Source organism: Bos grunniens, chromosome 5 (genome assembly GCF_055505025.1).
Source record: "Bos grunniens cultivar Pamir isolate PY7600 chromosome 5, Bosgru_T2T1.0, whole genome shotgun sequence".
Classification (NCBI taxonomy): domain Eukaryota; kingdom Metazoa; phylum Chordata; class Mammalia; order Artiodactyla; family Bovidae; genus Bos; species Bos grunniens.
In genome coordinates this window covers 48,926,713-48,946,678 of record NC_141169.1, presented here as the reverse complement: position 1 = coordinate 48,946,678, position 19,966 = coordinate 48,926,713, and the positions used below count along the sequence as shown (strand labels likewise).

The 19,966-nt window shown below is 40.0% G+C and overlaps 2 long non-coding RNA genes across 2 annotated transcripts in view; one reads left to right on the top strand and one right to left on the bottom strand.

The window, feature by feature from the left end:
* LOC147371899 (uncharacterized) overlaps positions 1-19,966 on the bottom strand; it is a 231,493-nt gene that overhangs the window by 16,087 nt on the left and 195,440 nt on the right. The window lies entirely within an intron of this gene.
* Positions 4,042-15,373, top strand: LOC147371901 (uncharacterized). Its single transcript, XR_015163824.1, has 2 exons — positions 4,042-4,328; positions 14,229-15,373. It is a non-coding gene; the product is annotated as an uncharacterized LOC147371901 (long non-coding RNA).

Below are 19,966 nucleotides of genomic sequence, written 5' to 3'. Positions count from 1 at the left end.
ACTAAATACATTCCTTTAGTTTTTGCTCATTTAAGTTCTCTGAGTCCAAAGGCACAACTCTTGGTTTATAGCATTGTTTCATATAGAAGAGGAGTTTTACAAAGATCATTTATTTTCAGACTTCCTAAATTTAATTTTAACTAACTTCTTAAAATTTTTGCCTGTCAGGATAAGAGCTCATTAAACAAAAGATTCTACAAGTGTAATACTTGATTTTTTTATTCTTTTGTGAGTTTCTTTCAAATGCTACTGGATGACTGCTTTTCCAATTTAGTCCAGAGTAATATCATCACCTATTTCAACTGAGTGGAACACAGCTGCTTAGAAATCTCAAGGAGACCACCAGATTCAATCTATTCCAATAAAAAAGAGAGGCATAATCAAGTGCAGGATATTTAATTAACTTCTCACCAACACACATAATAGCTTTTAGGAAACTGTGGAAAATGAAAATCAAGATGTTAAGAATCAGAGACAGTATCCCTTAAGTTTTTCCTTCTGCAGGGCTTTTCTTTGTAATGAATGATTGATTGGTAAGCACTTGGCTAGTAACGGTGATCTACGGAGAAAAGGATGCTTGCCTTTCCTCTGATGGACATGGTGGAACATGCTCTGACCTCTGCCTAAAGGCTAAAGTCAATCTTTTAACATGGCTTTCAAGGTTTTCCATGATTTGGACCCAGTTTTCCTTACATTGTTATCTTCCACCCCTGTATTATTCAGAATCTCTGTCCCAGCCAAGCGGATATTTTATATAGATAAATAATGAGGCATGAAACGTAACCATTGATCTAGAGTCTAGTTGAGAAGGTAAGACTAACATCCATAAAAGTGAAAGATGTCAGGGGGTTATATAAGAGTCATTGGTGTGATAAAGACTGTAGAGTTTATATGAGCTTGAAGTTGAAAGAGGGAGGGAGGGAGAGAGAGAGGGAGGGAGGGAGAGAGAGAGAGAGAGAGGAACTGGATTGGTCAGGGAAAGTGCAGTGATTTCAAAATTGTTCTTGAAAAATAGTGAGAAGTTTTGCTTGTGGGAATGCAGTTGGTGGTGCTGGAACTATAAACAAACCAACCTGACTGGCAAGGGCAGTTCATGTTAAAGAGCAGGAGGAGGAAATAAATTTGTAGAATCGGGAGGAATTAGGTTGAGATAGGCAAATTAAAATAGGTAGAAGCACTAAAATTATGTGAAGTAGGAAAAAAAATAGGTAGACACATTGAAATCGAGTGAAGCAGAGAACAGAAAGCCAATGAAGGCTTTTAAGAAAGCATGCCAATAAACCAGTTTGCCTTAAACTCTGGGTGACTGAAATATACACTTACCAATGTTTTTTGCCTCTGCATAACAGGGATTCTGTTAAACATTGATCCAGCTTTCAACAAAGTTTATTGAATGCCTATTATGTACTAGACATTTTGGAAAGTGATAGATCTATTAGGAGTGGACAAGGTCAAAATGAATTTCAAAATGGTCCTTTAGTGTTTTATTAATATTCATTTTCATTATGTTTTTCTCTTTTGACCCAATAACCCTCATATGGAAAAGTGAAAGTCGCTTAGTAGTGTCGAACTCTTTGTGACCCCATGGACTTCTCCAGGCCAGAATACTGGAGTGGGTAGCCTTTCCCTTCTCCAGGGGATCTTCCCGACCCAGGGATTAAACCCAGGTCTCTTGCATTGCAGGTGGATTCTTTACCAGCTAAGCCACAAGGGAAGCCCAAGAATACTGGAGTGGGTAGCTTATCCCTTCTGCAGCAGATCTTCCTGACCCAGGAATCAAAATGGGGTCTCCTGCATTGCAGGTGGATTCTTTACTAACTGAGCTATCAGGGAAGCTCTTCATATGGAAATGTTTTCAGTAAATATGACACTTTCACCTTTCTGAATTCATAAACGTTTGTGTTTAATTTAGCCTTCCAAGAAGTTGGTATTTAAAGACATAGCACTCTCCAAACTGGTAGGAGCCCCTTAGCACACTCAGTAACCTGCGCTTCTCCTTATTTCTATTCGGATATAGCTCACTCTTGTCATAGCTACCTTCTTGGCATCTGCTGTCAACCTACTCCAACTGCAGTACCCTGAAGTTACCTTTAAGTTGTGAACTTTCAAAGATGCAAACGTACCCCTAAATGTCAGCTATTGTACTGCTCTACTCTACTTCTCAAGGTACTGTACTGTAAGATTAAAAACATTTTCTTTATTTTTTGTGTTTGTTTGTTTCGTAGTATTTGTGTGAAAAATATTATAACTCTATTACAGTACAGTACCCTATAGGCAATTGTGTTGGTTGGGTACCTAGGCTAACTTTGTTGGGTTTATGAACAAATTGGACTTACGAACGAGCTCTCGGAACAGAACTAGTTTGTATGCAGGGGACTTACTGTGGATCATAAGTACCCTGGGACAGAATCTTCCTCCATCTCTATATCACCACTATAGGTACTCAATAAATGTTTAAATAAAATAAGTGAATGAATGCGAATTTTCCTTATCTGGATTTGTTTTGTCTTTTGTTTTTAATTTGGGTCAAGTTTTTAAGAGAGTAAGTATATGCCTAGTTCAAGGGAGAAAGATAAGTTCCATCTTTATCTTTATATATGAGATAACATTTTCGATATATGTTTGGTTGTTACTATCAGGCTAACTGGAATGAGGTAACAGAATTGGATATCTTGCTTTAAGGTGATTTTAAAATGACAAACCTCAAGCAGTTTTTTCTTTTCCTTAATGGCTATAATATTAACCCACCCCATAAATCTCAACAGTTGGTTCTGCCTTAATGCCACAGGTATTTCGATAATACAGACTGTTCGGTACATTATCAGGTAGTTATTAATAAGAACAAAGTAGATTAAACTGTAGGCATCTTCTTGGAGCCTTTTAACTCTGAGGTTTGGATTTAAAACACTTTGGATGTCACCATGAGACTTGTTACTTACAATTCATTGTCTATAATTCCCCCTGGCAGCTTTGCAAAACAAATCTTGGAAAGCGCCTAGAGAAAGCCATTCTTCCTAGAAAACTTGGAAGTCCTTTTAATTCAGTCTGGATGCCAAAGACAGTGAATGAAAGTTTTTGTCTTGTTTGGGTATTTTCCTGCTGCTTTGCTCATTCTTTAATTTTTTAATTGATTATTTATTCATTCTAAGTTTTCAAAAAAACAGCAAATAGCCTAGGATTTTAAACATCACCGTACTCTGATACTGGAAAGATTGAAGGCAAAAGGAAAAAGGGGTGGCAGAGGATGATACGGTTAGATAACATCACCGACTCAGTGGACATCAGTTTAAGCAAACGCCAGGAGATAGTGGAGTACAGAGAAGTCTGGCTAGCTATAGATCATGGCATCGCAGAGTCCGACATGACTTAGCGACTGAGTAAGTACTCTATAGCTATAGGAATACCTCATTCAAACTCTAGGTGGCGCCCCACAGTAAGCCTGGGAGCGGAAGGAAGGAGTTGGCAGATTGGAGTAAGAACCCCATAATATCCAGGGGTGTAGAGTAGGGCAGGGCAAGACATGTGGTTGAGTTTCGTTTAGAAAAAAACATATGCGATCTTGTAATATAATTTACTTCTAGATTTCTATTTGTGGAAGATGGTATGAAAATATCCAAATTTGTTCAACACCACCCCTCTTAACCTCCTGGATTACAGAGAGGTCTTTATATCTTCTTTACAACTGTAACTATTAAAGTATTAATTATTTGTTTAATATCTTCCCTCTTTGGACTATAAATTGCCTTTAATGGTGGTGGTGGTTGGGGCGGGGGATGGATGGAGGAGACCTGGCTACATTGTTCATTGCTAGCACTGTGGTACCCAACTCAACACCTGCCAGATCGTAGGCACTCAAAAAATGTCTCCTTTTGTTTGCATATTTGCCTGCTGCTCTTTGCTTGTTCTTTCATTAGGTTTTTTATTTATCCATTCCTTTATCTCCACCCTTTTCCTTCCCACATCAGCCTGCCCTTATCTTCTATTCCTCCCCACGCCCCACCCCCCATTTCCACCCCGCCCAATCCTCCACCCTCCCTCCTTCCCATTCATCATGAGTGTCGAAAGTTAGTAAGCATTAAACTAAATACATGAAAGCCATCTTCAAATAGTCCGACCTTCAGAATCCAGGGAAAGAATATTTCGAGTTAAGGAAAAGGCAGCCTTGCCCACATAGAAGAGAAAGTGTGCCCGGCCCAGCAATCGCCTCCGCTGGCGCAGTGGCTTTCCCAAGCAGAGGCCGCTCCTCCTGGACTTGGACAGCTGCTGGCAGGAGATCCGCACAGCCCTTCCCTCTGAATGGTCTGGACTTGGGACAATTGGCTGGAATCGTAAGTGGCTTCTTGGCTCACCCCAGCGGTACTTCACTTTCATAAACGGCCCGTTTCTGGAGTTGCAAGGTTCCAGCACATGGGGATTTCCCTTTGTTAGATCCTGACCTGCAGAGCTGTGTTTCCAAGCCAAGGCTGTTGTGTCTGCCTCTTAAAGGCAAAGAGAAAGAAAGAAAGGGAGCGAGAGAGGAAGAAAAAGAAAGAGGAGGGGGGAGGAAGGGAGTGGGGGGAAGGGAAGGGGGGAGGGGGCAGGGCAGAAAAGAAAGAAAAGTAAAATTTTGGAGATGATTGATTGTTATTCACAGACATTTAACTTGCTATTTGTTAAAATATATTTTAAAGTCGCTGTAAATTGGGACTTCCCTGGTGGTCCGGTGGCTAAGACTCTGAGATCCCAAAGCAGGGGTCCCCAGTTCAATCCTACATGTCAAAACTAAGACCCAGCACAGTCAAATATATAAATTAAAAAATAAATAAATACAGTTAATGTAAACTGAAAAAAGTTATTGTACTATCAGTGTATCCTCTCTGCTTCCCCACTGAAGTGATGTGAGTGGAGAGACAAGCTTCTGGAAGAATTTGTGCCCTGCATCCTTACATCATTAACCACCATGGAAACAGAACGCAGGGCTAGAGAGGAACCTCAAGTCCTGGATGTAAACCCCTCACCTCGCAGGTCAAGCAATGGGGCTCTGAGGTGAGGGACCTGCTCAGAGCCGCTCAACTCAGGAGTCAGGCCCAAATCTCAGGTCTTCTGATAGTTCTGGGTCGTTTCTGCTCCATGGGCTGTGGTTTTTGTTTCAGTTAAAATGAGTTTGAAACAGACCATCCACCATACGTGTATTTCCTCAACTCATTCTACCGTGCGAAACCTCACAGGGGACCCAACTTCCAAAGGCAAGGGAAAAATGTTGTCTCCTTTAGAAAATGCTCAAAAAGACAGGAAACTTGATAGCATAGAAATGTCACATTACCCTGAGAGTAGGAACCATCATGATTGTGTGAGTCCTAAAGAAATAAAGAAACAGATTCCAGTTAATTCCACACATGGCATGTGCTTTTGAAAAAAAGGAATTGAAAAATATTTTCCAAACGTTCTCACGTAGACTGAGTGAATCTGTCCTTTGTAACCTGAAAGTGATTTACCCTTGTGAAATCATTTGTGCAGATCTGCCAACGATATGAATGATTTTGTTTGTCTACTGTCTCAAAATAATTGATCTTACAGACATTAGGCTAATTAAAATAGCCAGGCTCTTTGCAGAAAATCCACGAGCCCTCTTCATTGTGCTTTAGAGGTCAAGAAAGCAACTCTTGTGGAAGAGTCTAGAATACACTTCAATCTATTAAGATAAAGCCAAAGAATGTGTTTTTAATGCATTGATAAAAAATACATAAAAATATTTGGTATTTTTAGTCAGTCTCCAACTTACTCAAGGGTCATATCCCAAAACTTAGTGGGTAAATGGGTTGTCTGGAATTCAGAGTGCATTTTCCCATAGAAACAATGTCACCCATAGGAGTTAGTTCCCAGACTACCCTCTGAATGTTTTTTAACTCATAGTGTAGCAGACTGTTGGAGATTTTTAAATGATCACTTAAAATTGAATATTCTCAATTAATCGGCACAAAAGTAATTGATTGATTTACACCTTAGTTTAAATGCTGACATCTAGGAAGATTTGCTTCAGTTCTAGATTTTTGAGATAATAGATGGAGACTTTTGAGACATTCCTGTAGAAGCCTTTGGGATACTTTCAAAACGCTAAAGACAGATGACGCTAGACCTCTAGTTGCCTAATGCCATCCGATCATGTATGACAAAAGGGGAAGGGACTTTCTTGGTGGTCCAGTGGTTAAGACTCCACCTTCCAATGCAGGAGGCACAGGTTCAATCCCTGGTCAGGATAACTAAGGTTTTACATGCTGCAGGATGCGGCCAAAAAAGTAAATAAAAGTTTAAAAATAGAGATACAAGATAAAAATGAAAGTAAACTTTTGCGGGGGAAGGGGAGAGGGGAGCAGAAAGGTCTCTGGCCCCCATTCAACTTCCACCATCACAAAGGTAACAGGACAAGAAATGAGAAAGAAGGAAAGGAGAAGAGAGGTTAAAATGATGTACACGGAGGGTACGTACCTAAGCAGTGAACAAGGAGAGATGAGAGATGTCCTGTCGGGAAGTAAGGTACACACAGGGGAGGGAAGGGAATATTGGTCTAAGGGCTTTCTGTGTTGTTCTTAAAATGGTACTGCTGGCCCTGGGCCTCTGTGCGACTGTCCAGAAAGTTCAGAAGGGAAAAGGACCACGTTAGGGGTAGTCTGTTTGTGATTGTACACCCCTGGTGCTGAGGATATTTGGCAAACAGATGTTCATTCTTCAGGGGCAAGAATTATCTGACTTAGGAAGAACTGGCTTCCCGGTTTGAATCTGTCCACATCTACTGAGGATCTGAGTGTTCCAAGAACTGGGGACTGAGAACCAACTGTAGAAATTATTATACCCTTTACCTTGTGGAGCTAATCATAGCTAACATTTATGATTTGTTTTTACTCATGTAATCTTCACAATGACCCTAAAGAGTAGGCGTTATTATCACCCCATTTTACAGTTAAAGAAACAGAAACAGAGAAGATAAGTAAATAGCCTGCAGTCAAATGGTTAGTAAGTTGGTGGCTGGTGTTTGAATACAGGTAGTCAGAATATGGAGCTTACACTCATGACCACCATGCTATCCTCTGCCCCTCTGATCAACGTTCTCATCTCTTTGTGGCATTCGCTCCTGCCCTAATTCCATCTAGATTTTGGAATGATTCAGAAAAGTGGCTGTGTGTAAAGGCTGGAGATGGAAGAGGCATCCAAGATCAGGCTTTTAGGCTCCGTTAAAATTCTATAGCTACTGTGAAGAAAGTTGCATCCCCACAGAGAACATGTCAGACTTGGAAAAAAAATTATGACAAAAGGTCTCCAAAAGGACTTCTGAATCTTGGGTTTTATCTCATTCCACAAGTCAAAAGTCAGTTTCCTAAATCAAAGAATAAAACCAAGGACATCTTTATCAAGTATTGCTTTGACATCACTCCCCTTTGTATATACCAGACAGACACTCCCATTGGCTCTTTAAATAATTTTTCAACACTTCTGAACTTTGGCTTGGAGACCTTCCTTTGAATGAATTTACCTCCCTAGACATCCTAGCTCATATTTTTTTTTTTTACTTCAACCTGGCAAAAGTTATTATCCCTCATAAAACTTTACCCTCTCTCTCTTCTCTAAGCCATCATATAAACCCTTCCTCCTGATTATACACTCCTCTTCTCAAGCCATATTCATTATGCTGTCAAATTTCCATGGAGGTTAATCTACTAGTGAGATTTTAGGTGGACTTCTGGGGCAGAGTATGCTCAGAGTGGATGGAGCTCGGGCTCAGGATCGGCCAGTGCAGGTTCAAATCCCAGTTCTGCCGTGCACATGCTGTGCCGTGTGGGCAAGTGATGGTGGTGGTGGTGGTTTAGTAGCCAAGTTGTGTGACTCTTTGCAACCCCATGGACTGTAGCCTGCCAGGCTCCTCTGTCCGTGGGATTTCCTAGGCAAGAATACTGGAGTCAGTTGCCATTTCCTCCTCCAGGGGATCTTCTCAGCCTGTGTTGGCAGGCAGGCTCTTTACCGCTGAGCCATCTGGGACGCCCAGAGCAGGTGATTGAGCCTTTCTAATTCACTGTTTTCTCACCTGTAAAATGCATAGGGTACTTCTGGTACTGGCATAACAGTTGTTCTGAGAGTTGAATGAGATATTACCTATAAAGAACTTAATTCTGTGTAAACATCATAAAATTCAATGAATGCTAGCTCCCACTTATGACAGTTCTTTTGGAGGGCAAAATAATTGGAGATGGATACAAAGAGACATTCGGCTCAGCATTTTTACAAGAGTAAAAAATTAAAAACAATTTTTGCCCAACCGTAGTTGAATATGTGGTGCTAGAGGTGAAGAACCCACCTGCCAATGCAGGGGATGTAAGATGCGGGGTCGATCCCTGGGTCAGGAAGATCCTCTGGAGGAAGGCATGGCAACCCACTCCAGTATTCTTGCCTGGAGAATCCCATGGACAGAGGACCCTAGCTGGCCACAGTCTATAGTGTCCCAAAGAGTCAGACACGACTAAAGTGGCTTAACACTAGCACCAGCTGAATATACAAATAGTCAGAAGTCATGTTCTGAATACTGGGATCTGTTCAGACTGTAATGGTGAGTTTTAAAAAACAATTAACCTTAAAACCTGTGGAATATGGTATTGGAGGGGAATGTATACTTAGAAAAAAGATTGGAAGAGTATGGAAAAGTAAAGTATAATCATCTCCACAGAGATAATGTATATGAAGTGTGGGTGGGGATTGGGATTATGGGGGATTTTTTTTAACGTTTTGTACTTTTCAGTGTGTTCTAAATTTTGTACCTTTTAAATTAGAAAAATTATATGCTATTGAAAAATACTGTATACATTTTAGCCCTCTCCAATGATCTCTTCCTGGTTCTAATTCATTCAGACATCCAGCTCATCCCCTTCCTTGACTGCCCTTCTCACTCTCCACAGACTTATGTGTCCTCTGCACAGCTGCATTTGGTTTTAAGTATTTGGTAGAGTCTGTGGTTGGTGCTTGGATATATTTATGTGGGTTCTCTCTCCCTCATCAGACTGCATTTTCACCAGAGTATCTTCCCTGTAATTGTGCACAGTGATTTGGAAGCTCTTTGTCCCAACTGCCAACTAATTGAGGTCACTGTAAATAATTCAGGGAGAAAAACAAACGTTTAAATTGTTTCGTTATTAGCACTAACATTTATTGGGAGCTGGGGTCCAAGTGTGAGAAAGGAGGGGATTACAGACCTGTTGGGAATCAGGCCTATGTCTGGAGACAATGTTATATATTTATGCAGGTACCTCATTTCCTCCCAAAGCACAGAAATATAATGTTCCCAAAGCCCATTGCATTGAGGAGGGGGTGACATGACTAGTTCTGACCAATCGAATGAGAAGAGAAGTGGTATACATACTTGCAGGCCTTAAATATTTGTGTATTTCTTCATGAAATCCTACTTCCCTTGCTGTCTGCTGGCTGGATGGTGCCAGGGTGACCTTGAAGGCTGGATAAACCAGGCCTCCACCACAATATGATGGAGCCACAAGACGGAAAGGACCTGGGTCCCCGAGCTTCTGCTTAGAGGCAAACCACCCAAGAGAACTACCTGAATAGAAACACCTGAAATGAACAGTGCTGGGGAGAAGGATAAGATTCTTAATTATATAATAGCAATGAGATTTGAAGATCATTTGTTTCTGCGATAACCCTAGTCCAACTTACAATAGAAAATCATATATAAATAGTAAATAATTCAAGTAATATATTCTAGGTGTCAAACAGTAGGCTATTTTAAAAAAAATTTGTCCAAAGCTTTACTTTTCCACAAGACCCTTTCTTCAGTTCTCTTAGAAATCTTGGTGAGTAGTAATATAATTATCCTTGTATCATGATTTAAGAAGTTGAACTTCATCCTTTGACATAAGCAAAAACCAAGCTTTTTCTGACTTCAAATATTGTGCCCTTTCCTCTGTTGCATACGGCTCTTTGTCTCTGGGCATAAATATGGCTAGAGTTCATAGCAGTGACTAATGACTTAATTACTTATACAAAAGAAGATACTTTGCTTAAATTGTTTAGGCAGTATTTCTCTAACTTTGGTTCTATAAGAAATTAGTACGTGTCCCAAAAAATAGAGTTTCAAGGACAAATGAGTTTGGGAAACACTGGGTTAAATAAATGTGACCAAGAGTGTTCTATTTGCTGACAAGCTCTGAGTCTTGAAGTTATGATTCAGAAGCTCATATGGAGGTTGTATGCCACGCATCCCCAGTGTATGACTATGGAACTCTCATGGTGCAGAAGTCACAGGAGTAGAGAGTGCCCAAACATCCCCCATTTCTCCACTTTCTCTCAGAGTTTATTTCTTAGTGTTGGGGACAACAAAATTCTTGAACAAGCCCATTTAACCAAGATCAAAGGTAACTCCGAGGGGATTTTTTAAAGGCTTTTTTTTTTAGTTTATTTCCAATGAGAACAAAGCACATTCATTGAAACTGGAAGATAGAAAATACAAATAGGGCTTCCCTGGTGGCTCAGTGGTAAAGAATCTGCTTGCCAGTGCAGAAGACACAGGTTCGATCCCTGATCTGGGAAGATCCCACATGCCGCAGAGCAGCTAAGCCTGTGCGCTACAATTATTGTGTTCTAGAGCCCAGGAATCACAACTACTGAGTCCCCACACGCCACAACGACTGAAGCTGGAGTGCTCTACAGCCTGGGTGCTGCAACAAGGGAAGCGACCACAGTGAGAAACCTGAGCACCACAGCTAGAGAGACGCCCACACAGCAATGAAGCACCACTTTAGCTAAAAAAAAAGAAAAAATTTAAAAGAAAAATACAACTGAACAGTAGAAAGAGATGCAAATCAACCAACTTCTATTCAACCCCACCAGCACAGTCAGCCTATGACAGTCACTACCACTGGGGGCTGCTGAGGGAGGGGAGAGTAGGATTTGAGGAAGGAGTAGATAATTTTATGAGGGTAACTAGCATTTAAAAGTCTGTGAGCGAGAACAGAAAAGATACAAGGAAATGAAGTCTCCTGTTCCAGGATGTAAATTGATCACATGTGGAGGGAGGGGCAAGAAGGAATTCCCACCTCGCTGTCCAGGGTGGGAATATCACGCAATGGCCAGGTGCAATAATCTTGACTTTCCCTCTTTATTTTCCTTTTCCTTTTCTCTAGTACATCTGATTCTGGCTAAACAGGGGGTGGGGATGTTAGCCCTGACAAACAGCGATTTGATCCCACAGGGCAACTCCTATTGAAAATCAAGATAACATAAATATTTTCGATTCTTCAAGTTGAACCCAGATTAAGTATTTTGTTTTGTGGGTGATCTCTCTGTTCTTTTATTAAAAGAAGATTATTTTATGAGAGCTAAGAATATTTGCACTGCTAGCATGTGGAGAATTTAAAATTCCCAACCAACACATTGTTCAAGCAAATAAAAAGGACAGCAGAGTTTCCAAAAGGTAAGTTGAGATCATCCTAATTAGTTGAGACTCTTGAGCAGGGATGAACCCAATCTTGAAGTACTGGCTATTTCAAAATAGACCTTTCAACTTAAACAGGAAAATAAAATGTGTTTTTGAGCTGCAGTATTTGGAGCTTGGTTATGATTAAAGGTCCTGGAGGAGGAGATGGCAGATTTTACTGGGCTGGGCGGGTTTTCACCCATCATCTCTCTATGGGAAATTTCATGAAAATATTCAACTCCAATGTCCAGTGAAAAACATTTGGCCCCAGGGAATCAGTGAAAGCTAACTTTTATAGAGTGAATCCCATCTGGGACCAGAAGAATTAAGAAACAGAGGAATAGCATACCAGTCACATGGTACAAAAGTTAGTCTTTCAGCTTATAATCAGTCAATTCCTCCGCGTTATGCTTTTCTTGATTAAAGCTACAATACAGAATCAATCAGATGAGGGTTGGTAGATTTTCACTGCAGGACCTCGCTGAATTTCCCCCCAAGTCTGAATTATGTGGTTGTGTGACAGACCTGTATCCCAGTAAGAACTCTATCTTTTATGTCAGGAGGGATATTTCCTCTGGATACCCAGCAGTCTTTCTAAACTTATGGCAGTGGCAGACCCTGTTGTCTCTACCAGCAGTCTCCAACCTTTCTGGCACCAGGGATTGTTTTTGTACAAGACAATTTCTTCCATGGACTGAGGAGGGAGGGGATGGTTTGGGCACGATTCAAGAGCATCACATTTATTGTGTACTTTATTTCTATTATTGTTAAACTATGATATATAATGAAATAATTTTATAGCTCACCACAATGCAGAATCAGTGGGGGCCTTGAGCTTGTTTTCCTGAGCTCAAGGGGTAATTCGAATGATGGGGAGTGGCTGTAAATATAGATGAAGCTTCACTCCCTTGCCTGATGCTCTCTCTGTGACCCAGTTCCTAAGAGGCCAAGGCGGGGTGGGGTGGTGGTTGGGGACCCCTGGTCTATACAACTCCACTCATGCCTTCTTCCTTAGCAGAGCCTATTTCTCATGATAAAAACATCAAGTTCCAGATGGGCATAAAATGCTCCAGCTATATCCTGTACCTAAGGCTGGCTGCATGACTCAGTTCTGGCCATTTCTGGCTTGGAGGATTCTAGGAAATGTTTTTCCTTTTTGAAAAAGGGAGAGAGAAATGGGAGGAGAGTTTTGTTTGTTTGTTTTTTGCTTTTTTCCCCCTGCCACTTCTTTTTCTCTTTGATGTAATTGTGAAAGAATACGATGTTGCTGTTTTGTGATCCTGACATGACAAGCATGAGGATCAAAGATACCTCAGTGGGATGGACCAGATGAAAGGGCAGAAACATCTTGATGTGTTTGGATCACTGAGTCACTGTTACAATCCTGTGTCAGGTACCTCTCGATTTTTTGTGGAAGTCATTTTCAGATGGATATTCTATTAAAATCCAAAGCCTTCTAATTAAATACATCCAGTGAAAAGGTGGCTTTGTGTTCCAATAGGGCACAGAACCCTGAAAAAAAATGTAGTCTGTAGCCTCTGGTCATCTTGAATCTCTGGTATTCATAGATGTAGTTTGGCAAATTCCTCCTGGAAAAAGTAGAAGACCAGAACTTGCTTGACTCCGATCTGAGAATTCACTGGCTAATCTTGGCAGAGCCTGAGGCCATGAACACTCTGATTATTACCGAGGAAACAAGAATTACCAATGTTACAATTCAATATGAGAAAGGAAAGGAGGATTTACTCCCTGTTTCACACAATGTTTCTTTATCTCTTTTCTCATTTTCCTTAATCTTATCTTTCCTTTGTCTTCTCACTTTGACTTCAGAGAACAACTTCTACTTTTTTATTTTGTCAATTCTGAAGTTACTTCTTCAATATGGTAAAGCAATAAAAAGAATGCTGGCTGATTGACTCAGAACGGTGCCAAAAATGTATATATGGAATGTTAGGACATGCTCTATTGAATAAGCAGAAATTTAGTTAATCTCCAATGGAATCCCAGTCTCCCCACTCCTCACCACCATCACTGCCCAACTTTTATATCCTCTAGTCCTGGTAACTAAGTAACTTGCCAGACTGGAATATCTTCCCCTCTGCATACTGTAAATTAAAAATCTAAACTATTGTTACAAAACAGTATAACCCAATGCCCTGGAAGAAATTCTGCTCTAGGGAACATATCCATCCAAAAATTTGTGTTTCAAAAGTTCCTGTCCTTATTATTCTTGAGGAGTTTGATTTTCATTATAGATGAGCAGGGAATTATGCTGTGTCTATATTCTGTAATTTAATTAACTTGAAGATAGACACTTTTCTCTATTGCATCTATTGGATTCTTGATTAATACTAACACCATCCTGAGCTCAGAGTTCAGACAGAGCTGATTAGTAACCAAAGGCATTCAAATTTCAGTATGAAAGTAATGCGTAGGAAATTCAGTTTTTGTGGGATTCAGAAATTTAGCATTCCACCTGAAATGTGTAAGAGAAAATCAAAGCCTGCCAGAAAAGTATTGTTTGCAAATGCTGTGAGTCTGTTGGGTCCTATAAAAGGTGCTTGATGTGTGAGGGACTTGATATGATTTATGTTATGTCTTTTTGGTTTTGTTGGTTGCTTTTGTTTTGTTTTGTCTGAAGGCTTTTTTTTTTTGGCGTTTGTTTCTCAGAGGAAAGAAAGAGGGGTTTGCCTGAAAAGAAGCAAGCATGGTTTTGCCTGGCATGACATGCTCTTGGCAGCCAAGTGTGTGCTAGTCAATGACTGCTCTTTCTTTTCAGGTGCTGATTTGCCGAGCATCTCCTTTCTTCTGTATTACACAGGCGTGGCCAAACGTAGCCACTGCTCAAAGTGTGGAGAAATCTTCCTGGCTCCCATTAAACAGAGGGAGCAACACTCAGAGATTCAGCAATGAAGCCTCCATTATCTGGACTGCTCAGAACTCTCACCATGATTTCTCATTCCTTACCTATAAAGATTATACTGACAATCAGGAAGTTTTCTGGGTCTATCTCCTCTGCTATGAAGTATAGGTGGTATCAATGTAACGTTTCCTAACAATGTTGTAGGAAGAAATCATTATTTAAAATAATTATAAAAATATGCTCAATACCAATTGTTATTAGGGAATGGCAAATTAAAACAACAAAATACCAGGTACTCCCATTCACTTCTGGTGGAAATACAAAATGGTACCACCACTTTGGAAGACAGTTTGATGGTTTCTTACAAAATTAAACATATCCTTACCATATCATCCAGGCATTCTGCTCCCTGGTATTTATTTAAAGGAGTGGAAAATTTACATGCACACAAAAACCTGTTCATGGATGTTCATAGCAGCTTTATCCATAATTGTCAAAACTTGTAACCAATCAAGATGTCCCTTAGTAGGTGAATGGATAAACTGTGGTATTACCTATATGAATTCATTCACTCAGTTGTGTCTGACTCTTTGAGACCCCATGGACTATAGCCCCTCAGGCTCCTCTATCTATGAAATTTTCCAGGCAGGAATACTGGAGCGGGTTGCCATTTCCTTCTCTGATTACAGTACAATGGGATATTATTCAATGCTAAAAAGAAATGAGCTATCAAGCCATGAGAAGACATGGAGAAAACTTAAGGGCATAATATTGAATGAAAGAAGCTAATCTGAAAAGGCTGTGTATTGTGTGATTCCGACTATATGACATTCTGGAAAAGACAGTATTATGGAGGAAGTAAAAAGATCAGTGGCTGCCAAGGGCTTCAGAGGAGGGAAAAGAGATTAATAGGTGGAGCACATGGGATTTTTAAGGTAGTGAAACTATTTTGTATGATACTGTAAGGATGAATATATATCATTATACATTTGTCAAAAGCCATACAATGTAACTAATGCATAACTAAAGAGTCATCCATAATAAACTGCAATTGTTGCTAATGATGTGTCAGTGTTGTTTCAAGGATTGTAACAAAACAGAGTGTAGTATATTAATGGTCAGGGAGCTTGAGCGTGGGGTAGGGGTTATGTGGGAATTCTGTACCTGCTGTTCAATTTTTCTGTGAACCAACATAGTTTTTAAAAAATAAAATCTAAAATTGAAAATAAATTTAAAAACTAAAATCATTATACAGTAGGAAGTGGGTATAATTATATAATAACCGTTTATAAATGAATAAAGCATGTGATCAACAATGACTGCAAGTTTTAGGATTATACCTGACACAAAACAACAACAAAATCTTAGAAAAGATAAAAGAATATTTCTCTCTCATGTAAAATAAGAATAGACGTTGGCAGTCCTGGGCTGGAGTGGTGACACCATAAAGACTTTGTAGACCAAGGCTTCTGGCTTTGCTGAGGCTCTCACACCAGCAGTTAACTACTATCCCATGGCCTGACATGGTTGCCAAAGCTCCGGCCATTACATCTGCCTTCCAAGAAGCAGAGAATGAGAAAGCAAAGTAGAAGAGATGCTTCCTCCCTTTCAAGGAGACTTATGGATGTTTTATATTGTACTTCTGTTTCAATCTCATTGGTCAGGCACTTAGACAAATGGCCACACTAATCCATCAGGGAGTCTGGCAAATTTTTAGCTATTTAATTTATATTGATTAAAAAAAAAAATAGAAACCTGGCTAAAAATCAGGGCTCTTTTTCTACATAAAAGGGGGAACAGGATGTCGGAGAAGGCAGCTAGCAGTCTGAGACACTAAGCAACGGTTGCTATGTTGAAAATACAGTGCTCAATGCAGAGGATGCAAAGACTTTAGATCAACAGGGGAAATAAACATGTAAGCACATAGATGTCACATATGGCAGCAATTTGTTAATGACACAAAGATTTCAGAAGAGGACATGAGCATGCCCAGCTGGGGTGATCAGAGAAGGCCACCTAGGGGAGGATATTTTATAGGAACCTAGAAGATGAAGAGAATTTGGATAATAAGAGGTGAGACAGAGGGCAAAGCTGGTACAAAGATGGCAGGAGAAAAGGCAAATTTTTGATAATGAGGGCCATGCAAGTCATTGTCATATACCATGTTAAGCACAGGAACAAAAATTTCCCAGGCCAGGAGAAACGGATGTCTGCAGTTTGGGTACATACCCTGCTGACATCAGTTTCTCTCTTCACAATCTGTCCATCATCCCCATGAAGTGGGGAGTGAGGAAGAATTTCATTCAACAACACACACTTTGAGTGTCTCAGGCACTTTTTTTGTATTTATGATAAAACACCCAAATATATATCCAAGTGGGATTACCAGCCTGGGTTGGATCCAAGAGACTTTGGTTAACAGAACTATTTCTCATCATAAATCCCCAAACAAGTTGAGTTTTTCACTTCCTCTCCTAATCTGCTATGGAGCACAGCCGAAGGGGCTTGAAGTCATCTACTTTTTGGCAGTGGCTACGATTCCAAGATGATGGAACGATTCTTTTCCATATACATCATTATTATTTCTAGTATAAATATTTATGAAGCACTCACTGTGCAATAGAAAAGAACTCCTGCCTGGTGGTCTTCCCAGCTGAACAAAACAAACATGAGTAGAGGCCAAGGGAAGAGGTGGGAAGAGAACCTCAGCTGGTGGGAAACAATAGGAATTGATTCCTCACCCACCAGCTTTTATTCACATTGGATAATATTTGGATGTGGCCGCCATATTTCAGATGTGTAAATGAAGTGTGTTTTTAGTGGTTGAACATACACTTAGACAGGGCTTGACATGTGCCGTGAACTGTTTTGAGTTCTTTACAAACATTAATTCATTTAATCTCTGTGAAATAGGCACTATTTATCATCCCATTCTCCGATGAGGAAACTGAAGCATAGAGGACTTTGCCCAAGGTCACCGAGTCATAAGGATCTAAAGCAATACTGTCCACGAGAACTTTCTGTGATGCCAGAAGTATTGTATATTGGCACTGCCCAGCGGGATAGTCCCTGGCTCCATGTGGCCATTGAACACTTGTAATGTGGCTAGGGTGATTAAGAAACTGATTTTTTATTTTATTTCATTTTAACCTTGTTGACATTTAAATAGCCACATGTGGCTAGTGGCCACCATCATCAGCACAGCAGCTAAAGTCCAGATTGTGTACTATCGTGCTAAAATTCTCTTCTCTGTTTTTAAAATGTGAAAGCCAAGAACATAGAGATTCTTTTGTGAAACAGAGCTCCTGCCTGGTGCATTTGCTGTTTAATTATGATGAACAATGTGAGATGTATGTTTATGGAAGAAAATGAGAAAATGAGCAAATCACTTAGGGGGTGCCATTTCTCGTTTATCCCCTGGCTGTTATGGAGGCTTACAATAAAGTAATCTCTGATGAAAGTTTTGTCACAGTTTGTAGCAGATGAGAAGGTCAGAGGGGAGAAACCAGGGACTGGGGCCACATTGGGTCTCCTGCATTGCAGGCGATTCTTTACTGTCTGAACCACCAGGGAAGAACCTAAGAAAGCATGACTATATCTTTCCTCTAATACTAATAGCTTCCCTACCATGGCTTTGCTATGTAAGCACAAGCCCTAACTCTCATACTGTACTCTATACTTTTTTTTAACTTTTTGTTTTATATTGGAATATAATTGACAAACAATGCTGTGACAGTTTCGAGTGCACAGCAAAGAGATCCAGTCAAACATATACATGTATCCATTCTCCCCAGGCTCCCCTCCCATCCGGGCTGCCACATAACACTGAGCAGAGTTCCCTGTGTTATACCGTAGGTCCCTGTCGGTTATCTATTTTAAATATAGCATGTCTACACTTTTCAAGGTCCAATTTATCTTTGTATTGATTTTCCATAAAATCCCAGTATAGTTCCTTGGTCACATTCTATCGATTATCTTAACTTTTGTCTGTTTCCCTGTGGGAGACTCTAGCATGTACTTTATTGTAGCACTGACTGCACTGCATTGAAAAGTTTAATGCTAATCTATCTCCCTGACAAGACTAAAACCCTTTTAGAACAACACCTATCTCATAACAGATGCTCAGTAACCAAGGAACAAATGTTTGTTTGAATGAATGGTCACTGTGAAAAATTTGAAGTATATTTCTCTGTCTTTTGTATAAAACAAAATGGAAGCCCCTCCAATGGAGCAGATGCAGCATTGGGTTACATCAAACTTCACCGTTTTATAACAGCATTATTGTGGGCAGGGGCAAAGCACAGTTGTCGCAGACAATGAGCACATGGCTTGTTTAACTTTGCCCAAGGAACACAAGTTATCCAAAGACAGTTGGATTTTAGTGAACTGCACAGAACCCTGTATGGAAAAGAGGTGTGGAAAAAATGGCAATTAGGCAAGATACTGCATTTTTGTTACAAGTCTATAAAGCTCAAACTTCAGAGAATGCTTTTGAGAATTTTAAGAAGTGTATGTGAAAGATGTTATGACATTAGGTGAAGTGGAGGGAGGGGCAGAAAGAGGCTGAGATAGACCAAGGTCACTTTAATAGCCTTTGATTTAGTTTAATTGATTGAGCGCAAAAAAGAAAAAAAAGGACAAAAAGAATGAGGAGCTGGCAAAATTGACAAATGTAAAATGCTGTAACAGAAATGACTGTACTTGCCTTGAGTAGGAGTGGAAAAGTTTGTTATACTAGGAAACAGTCATTTAAATGGAAAGATGGTTTTTCATGTCTTTTATGGCTTGTTGTAAATGATTAATTAAATACTCTGAGTGTTTCATTAAAAGTATGCATTCCTTCCAAATTAAAGTGTGTAGAGACTCGTTATAAATAAATTCATTGGGTGAATGAAAGGAGCATTTACTTCTCAATGAATATTACTGGCAAATTTCATTCTTGACATCGATTACATAGACTGAATTTATTTTAATATGCAATACGAACAAATTACGAAGCTAATTGGTTTTCTACCTTAGCATTTTTGTGTAGCTTAATGCATTTATAAGTGACCCAATGATTTTAAGAGTTCACTACACAGAAAGCATTTTACTATTGAAAATAAAATAATGGGTAAGATATGCCTTGTACTTCACTCATTTTCTATCCTCACAGTCCATGGAACAATTTCAAGTGCCCATTGTGTGCAAAGCATTTTACTGTATGCTGCAAATAACGGAAAGAAAACAAAAAACTTATTTCTGCACTCTAGAAGCTCAAAGTGACATGGGAAAGACATATGCATAAAACAACGTTAATATAAGGCAGACTCAGGTAAGTAAGTGCTAGAATAATAAGAGCACAAAGTGCTTAGAGGGTAGAAGGAAGGGAGGGATTAAGTCTGGTGGGGAGGGGATCAAGAAAGACTTCTTGGAGGAGGAAGGATTTGAGCTTGGCCTTGAGAGATGGCTGGGAATTCAATGGGAGGCTGGGGGCTGGGGAGTCAGAGGAGGAGAGAGAGGGTTTGTGTGGTGCGGGTTGCTGGGTTGCTCTACAGGGAGGTTTTGGTTTCTCTGGACAATTTTGAACTGTCACGCAGGAGAGACATGTCATACAGAAAATACACAGAGCAACTAAAAACTGGTCTGCAAATACAGCTATGTGACTTCAGAGA